At 47.4% G+C, this 10,440-nt stretch overlaps 1 long non-coding RNA gene across 1 annotated transcript; it reads right to left on the bottom strand.

The window, feature by feature from the left end:
* Positions 1-175: 175 nt before the first annotated feature.
* Positions 176-2,482, bottom strand: LOC122441429. Its single transcript, XR_006269353.1, has 3 exons — positions 2,365-2,482; positions 1,497-1,615; positions 176-700 (listed from the first exon to the last, which is right to left on the bottom strand). It is a non-coding gene; the product is annotated as an uncharacterized LOC122441429 (long non-coding RNA).
* Between the last annotated feature and the right edge of the window lie 7,958 nt (positions 2,483-10,440).

The raw sequence follows: 10,440 nt of genomic DNA on the forward strand, positions 1-10,440 counted from the left end.
CATCCTCTGTCGTCCCCTTCTCCTCCTGCCCTCAATATTTCCCAGTATCAGGGTCTTTTCGAGTGAGTCAGTTCTTCCCATCAGGTGGCCAAAGTATCGGAGCTTCCTTCCAATGAATATTCAGGACTGATTTCCTTTAGGATTGACTGGTTTGATATCCCTGCAGTCCAAGGGACTCTCAAGAGTCTTCTCCAACACCACAGTTGGACAGCATCAATCCTTTGGCGCTTGTGGAATCTAGAAAAAGGGTGCAGATGATTCTATCCGCAAGTGAGGCCCTCCGGGAGGCCCAGCTGTTGACTTTCCCCACCCTTCCTTCCCACAGCTCCTCCCCTCTGGGCCTGATGCTGATAACCAAGTTTCCAGGTTGGTCCTGGCTCTGGGTCTCGCTGAGGCCTGGGGGCATCTGAGCTCGTGATCTTCCTTCCTTCTTTGTCATGAAGTTCTGATGAACAACTCAGTGGCCACCTCATCAAGTCCTCACTTCTGAAAGGCAGCCCTTGATTGACAGGAGAGCCTGGCAGAGGCCAAGGCCACAGGCTTTTTATGGTAAATGTGACAGCTCTGTCAGGGACACGTTCTGAGGGGTTAACATCTCACTACGAAGGGACTTGCCTGTCCATCCAGTGGTTAAGACTTAATCTTCCAATGCAGGGGGTGCCAGTTTGATCCCTGGTTGGGGAGGCGGGGTCCCACATGCCTTGAAGCCAGAAAAAGAGATAAAAATATTGCAGCACATTCATTAAAGACTTGAAAAATGGTCCACATTAAAAAAAAAAAAATCACACCAAAGAAAGAGGCGGGCAGGTCTTAAATCAGGCCCAACTGCGCATGGACAGAGGAGCCAGTCCATGGGGTCACAGAAGAGTCAGACGTGACTTAACGACTAAGCAACAACAACTAGCTCAGAGACTTGAATGCAACACGAAGCAAAGTGAGTTTGGGTTCTAAAAGGAGCGGTTTGAAATTTTCCTCCTTCAGGGAAGGCTGAAACGGCGGGTTCTGAAGAGAAAACGTCCCAGTTCTGTGCTGGGGGAAATTATGCAGGGACATTATGAGAATGTGTCAGTTAAACGTTATTACATCGATGGCTGTTTAGTTGCTCAGCTGTGTCCGGCTCTTTGTAACTCCATGCACTGTAGCCCCTGCCAGGCTCCTCTGTCCACGGGCTTCCCCAGACAAGAATACTGGAGTGGGCTGCCGTTCCCTTCTCCAGGGGATCGTATTGACCTGAACCCTGACTCCTGCGTTGGCAAGTGGGCTCTTTACCACCGACCCACCAGGGAGCCCCAGTCACACTGATATGAGATTTTAAAATGCAATTCAAGTTTCTTGCTGGTAACAATGGCAGTGACTCATCCTATATGTCTTGATTAAGAGTTCTATTTCAGGAGAACTTCATTTTAAAACCGCAGATTTGAGAATCTGACTTCCATTCAGTCACCTAAACAGTACACGCTGCCCAGAAAGAATGAAATTGCATTGCAGAGACCTACGTGATGCGGTTAGAGCTGATGAGGGGAGTATGTGGGTTTTAACGGCGCCTTCTGATTTCTTGTTTCCTCAAAGTTGCTCCCAATAAGCTGTTCCTCAGGGGACACGAAAAGGTTCTTTTCTGTTTTGAAAAAAAAAAAAAAACCTAACACATATTATAAAGAATTATTATGGAGAACTTCACGGGTGGTCCAGTGGTTAAGCCTCTGTGCTTCTACTGCAGGGGGCATGGCCGGGAAGCTAAGATCCCACATGCCACCAGGCCAAAAAAAGAATTATTGTGGTGCCAGCAGTCAAGCAAACAGAATTGATTTTCATGATTTCCTAAAGTCAGTTCAGTCAGGTAAGAAGAATAAAACTGTTACCTGAAGAATAAATCTGTCAGGTAACATTCACAAGATACCTAAGGTGTGATCTCTAACTGAGTCCAACATTTTAAAGATTAAAAAAAAAAACAACACGATAATTCATAGGTTCTTTCTCCAGGGATTCCTCTGCCTTAGAAGAAATAGTTGTGTATCTTCATAGGTTAAATAGATCTGAGCTTAGAGAAGGAACTTATGGTTACCAGCTGGGAAGAATAGGGGGAAGGGATATTTAGGAAGCATGGGGTTGACATGTACACACTGCTATATTTAAAGTGGATGACCAACAAGGACCCACTGTACTGCACAGGGCACTCTGCTCAATGTTAGGTGGCAGCCTGGGTGGGAGGGGAGTTTGGGCAAGAATGGATACATGTGTATGTATGGCGGAGTACCTTCGCTGTCCGCCTGAAACCAATACAACATTGTTAATCAGCTATGCCCCGATGTAAAATAAAGGTTTAATAAATAAATAGAGCTGAGAAACAGAGGCATCAGAACACACCTGGACAAAGCCAATGAGAAAAAGGCTCATACTGTTGGTGTCCAGCTGAGTGAATCCTCGCAAACCGAATGCACCTGTTGAATCAGCATCAGATGAAAGAAGCAGAACTAGAAGTCCTCATTCTCCCTCCCCAGAGGAGCCAGCATCCTACTTCGAACACCACTGAAGAATTTCGCCTGCATTTGTGCTTTTTGTCAGTAGGACGCTGCGGCATGTCCTCTTTTGTGCCTGCCCTCTTGCACACACGTCACGTCCGTGAGGCTCACCCATGTGTTGGTAACTGAGAGGTGGTTGACTCTCTGTGCCGGCGGGTGTTGCATTGTGTGAACGCACCACCGTCTATTTCTCCCTTCTACAGCTGATGGACGTTTGGGTTGCTTCCAACGCGGGGCTGTTACAGAGAGCCAGCTGCGTGGCTTCTCACACTGGTTGCAGTGTGCTGGCCAGTGCCCGGTCCCCCTCCTCAAGTGAGAGCTTCGTGAAGCCGTTTGGAATGGCACTGGCCCCCGAGCCCCCAGATGGCATTGTCAGACGCTGACAGATGCGGATCTTAGGAGAGAAAGGCCGCAGCACTCCACCTGTGAAAACTGCCTCTTGTTTTCATGAAAAAAGTTTCTTAAAAAAAAAAAAAGACCAGCAACTGAGAACAGAAGTCAGCATTGTTCGCATTATCCCAGGGTCTTGAGCAGCTGGCCGTGGGGAATTTGGATGGGAGATAATAAGGTAACTTATCTTATTGAAACAGGATACAGCCTAACAGTTCTTGAACAAGGACCAGGGTTTACCCAGGGAAGTGGGGGATCATATAAGCTGGAAGAGGAAATGCTGCCAAGAAAGCCTAACTGAACCATCTCATCTCAGTGGGTGAAGGGTCTGAAATGAGGGCCAAAAGCCAAGATCCTTCATGCTGAAAGTTGTGAGCGAAAGTCTTCCCTGATGGAGCAGGTTCACATCACCACCCTGGACCACCTAGAGGATGCTGCCCGAACTTCCCGTGAAGTTCTGCTTCTCACCTGCAGAGACGCGGTGATAAGTGTGCCTTCCAGGACGTTATGGTCGAAGAGACACCAGAATGGAAGTACAGGGAACACTGAATAGAGGCCGACAAAATGCTGTGTCTCCCGCGGCCGCCATGGGTCATGATTTAGCTGGGACAGGGGTTATAAATAAATAGGCTATAAAGGGTGAATTGGGGCTTCCCAGGTGGCACTAGGGGTAAAGAACCCGCCTGTCAATGCAGAAGACATAAGAAAGGCGGATTCAGTCCCTGGCTCTGGAAGATCTGGAGGAGGGCATGGCAACCCACTCCAGTAGTCTTGCCTGGGGAATCCCATGGACAGAGGAGCCTGGGGGGCTGTTGTCCGGAGGGTCGCAAAGAGTCTGACATAACTCAAGCAACTTAGCATGCTGAAAGTGGGAATTAGTGGAAAGTCAGAAGGTTGACCGCTTGTTCCTTTCAAATTGAACGGTTGAACAGTTTCAAGTTAAACAGTTCTATGAAGACCTACAAGACCTTCTAGAACTAACACTCAAAAAAGATATCCTTTTTATTATACGGGACTGGAATGCAAAAGTAGGAAGTCAAGAAACACCCGGAGTAACAGGCAAATTTGGCCTTGGAGTACGGAATGAAGCAGGACAAAGGCTAATAGAGTTTTGCCAAGAGAATGCACTGGTCATAGCAAACACCCTCTTCCAACAACACAAAAGAAGACTCTACACATGGACATGACCAGATGGTCAACACTGAAATCAGATCAATTATATTCTTTGCAGCCAAAGATGGAGAAGCTCTATACACTCAGCAAAAACAAGACTGGGAGCTGACTGTGGCTCAGATCATGAACTCCTTATTGCCAAATTCAGACTTAAATTGAAGACAATGGAGAAAACCACTAGAGCCTTCAGGTATGACCTAAATCAAATCCCTAATGATTATACAGTAGAAGTGAGAAATAGATTTAAGGGACTAGATCTGATAGACAGAGTGCCTGATAAACTATGGACGGAGGTTCGTGACACTACAGGAGACAGGGATCAAGACCATCCCCAAGAAAAAGAAATGCAAAAAGGCAAAATGGCTGTCTGAGGAGGCCTTACAAATAGCTGTGAAAAGAAGAGAAGCCAAAAGCAAAGGAGAAAAGGAAAGATATGCCCATTTGAATGCAGAGTTCCAAAGAGGAGCAAGGAGAGATAAGAAAGCCTTCCTCAGTGATCAAAGCAAAGAAATAGAGGAAAACAACAGAATGGGAAAGACTAGAGATCTCTTCAAGAAAATTAGAGATATCAAGGGAACATTTCATGCAAAGATGGGCTCAATAAAGGACAGAAATGGTATGTATCTAACAGAAGCAGAAGATATTAAGAAGAGGTGGCAAGAATACACAGAAGAACTATACAAAAAAGATTTTCATGACCTAGATAATCACAATGGTGTGATCACTCACCTAGAGCCAGACATCCTGGAATGTGAAGTCAAGTGGGTCCTAGGAAGCATCACTACAAACAAAGCTAGTGGAGGTGATAAAATTCCAGTTGAGCTATTTCAAATCCTAAAAGATGATGCTGTTAAAGTGCTGCAATCAATATGCCAGCAAATTTGGAAAACTCAGCAGTGGCCACAGGACTGGAAAAGGTCAGTTTTCATTCCAGTCCCTAAGAAAGGCAATCCCAAAGAATGCTCAAACTACCACACAATTGCACTCATCTCACACACTAGTAAAGTAATGCTCAAAATTCTCCAAGCCAGGCTTCAGCAATATGTGAACCATATGAACTTCCAGATGTTCAAGCTGGATTTAGAAAAGGCAGAGGAACCAGAGATCAAATTGCCAACATCCACTGGATCATTGAAAAAGCAATCGAAGCTCCAGAAAAACATCTACTTCTGCTTTATTGACTATGCCAAAGCCTTTGACTGTATGGATCACAATAAACTGTGGAAAATTCTTCAAGAGATGGGAGGCCACCTGACCTGCCTCTTGAGAAACCTGTATGCAGGTCAGGAAGCAACAGTTAGAACTGGACATGGAACAACAGACTGGTTCCAAATAGGAAAAGGAGTATGTCAAGGCTGTATATTGTCACCCTGCTTATTTAACTTATATACAGAGTACATCATGAGAAATGCTGGGCTGGATGAAGCACAAGCTGGAATCAAGATTGCTGGGAGAAATATCAATAACCTCAGATATTCAGATGACACCATCCTTATGGCAGAAAGTGAAGAACTTTAAAGAGCCTCTTGATGAAAGTGAAAGAGGAGAGTGAAAAATTTGGCTCAAAGCTCAACATTCAGAAAACTAAGATCATGGCATCCAGTCCCATCACTTCATGGCAAATAGATGGGGAAACAGTGGAAACAGTGTCAGACTTTATTTTCTCGGGCTCCAAAATCACTGCAGATGGTGACTGCAGCCATGAAATAAAAAGACACTCCTTGGAAGAAAAGTTATGACCAACCTAGACAGCATATTAAAAAGCAGAGACATTATTTTGCCAACAAAGGTCCATCTAGACAAGGCTATGGTTTTTCCAGTGGTCATGTATGGATGTGAGAGTTGGACTCTAAAGAAAGCTGAGTGCCGAAGTATTGATGCTTTTCAACTGTGGTGTTGTAGAAAACTCTTAGGAGTCCCTTGGACTGCAAGGAGATCCAGCCAGTCCATCCTAAAGGAAATAAGTCCTGGATATTCATTGGAAGGACTGATGCTGAAGCTCCAATACTTTGGCCACCTAATGCGAAGGTCTTTTCACTGGAAAAGACCCTGATGCTGGGAAAGATTGAAGGCAGGAGGAGAAAGGGGACGACAGAGGCTGAGATGGTTGGATGGCATCACTGACTCAATGGACATGAGTTTGAGTAGACTCTGGGAGTTGGTGATGGACAGAGAGGTCTGGCATGCTACGGTCCATGAGGTCACGAAGAGTTGGACACCAATGAGCGACTGAACTGAACTGAAGATTGATTGCTTTTCCTTTCAAATATGCAAAAGCAAATATGTGAAAAGACTGCATTGGTGCCAGGCCAGAGTGGAAGGGTGAGAATCTGGGTGCCCCTAAGAGAGCAAATGGTAGCCAAGAGGTAGGATGAGGGGAGGGAGAAGGCTGTGCATGGAGCTGCCTACCTGTCTGTTCCACTTGGCTTCACTCTCTGCCTAGCCGACTCTGGGTACCAAGAGAAAAGCCTCTATCATCATTTGCATCTTTGAGTATTCTCACCTCTCTGAACAAACCCACCTACTAAGGCACTTGACCACCTGGTTAGGTTAACAGACTAAGTCCTGAGGTCTCGGGATTTAGGGCTTCTCAGGCGGTTCAGATAGTAAAGAAGACCTGGGTTCGATACCCGGGTTGGGAAGATCCCCTGGAGAAGGGAATGGCTACCTACTCCAGTATTCTTGCCTGAAGAATCCCATAAATAGGGGAGCCTGGCGGGCTGCAGCCCATGGGGGCCCAAAGAATCGGACACCACTGAGTAACTAATACTTTCTCAGGATTTTGGTGGCCCCTGCCCAGAGCTTCTCTGTCCGGGCCCTGAGGTGGTGGGTCCAAGACAGCCCTTCATTTTTCTGCTGCAGTTGGTAACGACAAGTTTGGATTTCATGCAAAAGATGGTGTTATCTTTGGAAATAAATGGCAGGCAACACAGTGATGCTTTGAGGTCTTGCTGCCTGAAGCATCTCTCCTGCAGCTCTAGCTGGGCCTGGAGATGCCCTGCTGGGGTTTGCAGCTGGGCAGTCATCCTGGCCCATGAGAGGCTATGGCAAACAGAAAAAAATGATTGCTCTGGCATCAGGCAGGAAAGTCACTCAGCTGATTTCCCCATCCTGAGTGAGCCTGACAATGGAATTCCAGCCCCAATCATAACAATCCTTCGAATTCACTCATAGATGTGATAATGCTTCCCAGTCCTCAAAGCTACTAATTTCATCCCAACATGAAAGAGATATGGTGCATCTCATTACACCCATTTTACAAATGCGTGCTAAGTCGCTTCAGTTGTGTCCGACTCTTTGTGACCCCATAGACTGTAACCCACCAGGCTGTCTGTCCATGGGATTCTCCAGGCAAGAATACTGGAGTGGATCGCCATGCCCTTCTCCGGGGGATCCTCCTGACACAGGGATTGAACCCACATCTCTTATGTCTCCTGCATTGGCAGACAGCTTCTTTACCACTAGGGCCACAAATAAACTCAGGCAAACCCAGAGACACTAGATGATTGGCTGGTGTAGGAAGAGCCACGGGTCATAGGTCCAGGATTCCTGGATGTGCTCACCAGACCACACCTTCCAGAAGGACAGACATGAGTCTCTGACACAGGCAGGCATAACTGCCTCTGAGTCTCCATATTACCAGACCCTGGATTTAGCGGTCAGATGGCAGTGACTGATTCCCACGTGAGGAGGATTAGCTTGTTGCTTCCTGGGATTCCCTTGTGGGTCAGATGGTAAAGAATCCACCTGCAATGCAGGAGACTCCAGTTCGCTTCCTGGATTGGGAAGATCCCTTGGAGAAGGAAAAGGCTACCCACTCCAGTATTCTGGCCTGAGAATTCCATGGACTCTATTAGTCCATGGGGTCACAAAGAGTCAGACAAGACTGAGCTACTTTCACTTCACTTCATATCTGAGAAAATGAGGTTCACACCCACCTGGGTGTGATTCTGCCTCTGATGGAGCGCTCCACACTTACAGCATGGGCAGGAAGGAAAAGCCGGGCAGACATCGGCCCAGAGCTCCACGTCCTTACTGTTGCCACGAGGTTTACACCACACGTGGTGTGATGTGACCGGTTTCAAGTTGATTTTTAGAAACATGTGAATTAGAAAGAGTTTAACTTCACACAGCACAGGGGGGAAACGGAGTTTAAGTTGAGAGTTTAAATTTAACTCCATTTGTTTGGAGTTAGAAGTCCCTTTTCACTAGACAATGGTCCAAAAATCCCTGTGTACTTTTTCTTGTTTACACCTCTGCCCACTGTGTTCCACTGTCAGTCCCAGTTCAGACAAATCTGCAAGCCTGTGATACCGGTTATTTGGAATAATTCATGATCATTACCGTTTTGAAGGAAAAGAGATGGTCAGTTCTCTTCTGGCTCAGGTCAGATCATAGACTTTATATCTAATTAAAAAAAGCCAGTGAAGGAATCCTCTGATTGCATTGATCATGGTAGAAGCAAAAGTCAAACCAGTCCCTCCATGATCAGTATTTCTCAAGGTGTACACAATAAAATTGTTGGACTGAAAAGAAGACAGTGAAGTGAACAGATTTGAGGGGTGCTCGGGTGGTGGAACAAGCAAGAGTCGGTGACAAACTGCTGGTGGGGAGAGACGTGGAGATGGCCCTAGGTTTGAACCTGGTTCTGCATGATCACCATGGGGTCGCCCTTGATTGGAGGAGAAAACCAGCGTGGTCTCAGCAGTCATTGCTCATTTATTTCATGACTAACCTGAAGAGCTGTAAGTGTGGAGCGCTCTATCAGAGGCAGAATCACATGGGGCTGGAGGAACTGGTGTCAGGAATCAGCTCCCCTGAGGGATAAAGGATGTGCTTAAAAGTCCTCCTGGCTGCCCACCACATTTACATAAGACTGGGGCTCCTCCCCAAGAAACCACCGGGAGCCGGCCTTTGCAGACCTCCCTGCCTCCTCTTCCATTCTCTCTCTGACCTCCAGCCTGGGGTCACCACCAACCTGCAGCCTTTCAAATCTGTGGGTTTGAGGCAGCTGTGGAATTCTCTTCACGGTCCCCAAATATCACCTCCTAAAAGAAACTTTCCCCCACCTCCTTCTCAGGTCACCCTCTAGCCAGTTTCTCTGGTAGGCTTTCTTCACAGTACTTAATGTTCTGAGAAACTCCCTGATTTATTTGTCAGCATGTCTGTTAACCACTTCCCCAACCACGTTTGTTTTGGGGTTTTTTTTGGTTGTTGTTTCTTTTCTGGAGTATGGTTGATTCACAGTGTCATGTTAGTTTCAGATATATAGCAAAGGGACTCCGTTATAAATATACATATGTGTGTGCATGTGTGCGAAGGTGCTTCAGCCACTTCTGACACTGTGACCCTATGGACTGTAGCCCCCCACCCCTCCCCCAGACTCCTCTGTCCGTGGGATTCTCCAGATAGGAATACTGATTGGGTTGCCGTGACTTTCTCCAGGGGATCCTCTCAATCCAAGGATGGAACCAGTGTCTCTTAGGTCTGCTGCATCGGCAGGCAGATTCCTTACCACTGGCAGCACCTGGGAAGCTCCAGGTGTAGGTATAGATCTATTCTTTTTCAAATTCTTTCCCCTTATAACTTATTGTGAAATACTGAGTCTAGTTCCCTGTGCTATACAGCAGATCCTTGTCGGTTAACTATTTTATATAAAACAGTGCTGCCCACCACGTTCCATGTCCTGAGCAAGACTGTGGGCCTGGGGCCACCCTGGGGGAGATGGAGAGAAGTGAGCAGAGTCATTGGGGTGATGCGTGGGAGGCAGAGCTGACGGTGTCTGTGGATCAGCCTTCACGGCCTGCGTGGTTGATGCTGCTCACCACTCACCCAGGTTTCCCCAGCAGAGGGTGAGATGTGGATAGAAAAGGTCTGAGACGGGCTTGTTGCTTACTGTGTCTGTGGCGTTTGAGGCATCCAAGGGGCCCTGCTGGGTGTGCAGAGGGCCCCTGGGTCTGAGCTCGGCAGAGAACTCTGGGCTGGAGTGTAACTGTGAGAGTTACTGCTGGGGATGGGCACAGAGGGTGTGATGACGGGCCGAGTGGAGGTAGAAGGGGGAGGCAGTGGGGGATCCTGGGCTTGAAAAGGAATCAAGAAATGGAGGAAGAAAATCAGGCACAGTGGCCAAAGATGGAAGAGTGTGCTGGGGTGTGGGCGGACTCTCGGGGCTCTAGAGTGGGACCCCTCAGGAAGGCCGCTTCCCACACTGACAGCAGGACCCTGGGGCTTTCCAAGTGACGGGTAACACGGCCTCTGTGAGTGCTGACATGACAAGGCTCCACAAGCACCCTGTCGGTTACTTTCCCCCAGGCTTCAGAGCAGGAAATCGAGGCACACGGAGGGTAAAAGGCTCCCC

This window comes from Cervus canadensis, chromosome 5 (assembly GCF_019320065.1).
Source record: "Cervus canadensis isolate Bull #8, Minnesota chromosome 5, ASM1932006v1, whole genome shotgun sequence".
NCBI lineage: Eukaryota > Metazoa > Chordata > Mammalia > Artiodactyla > Cervidae > Cervus > Cervus canadensis.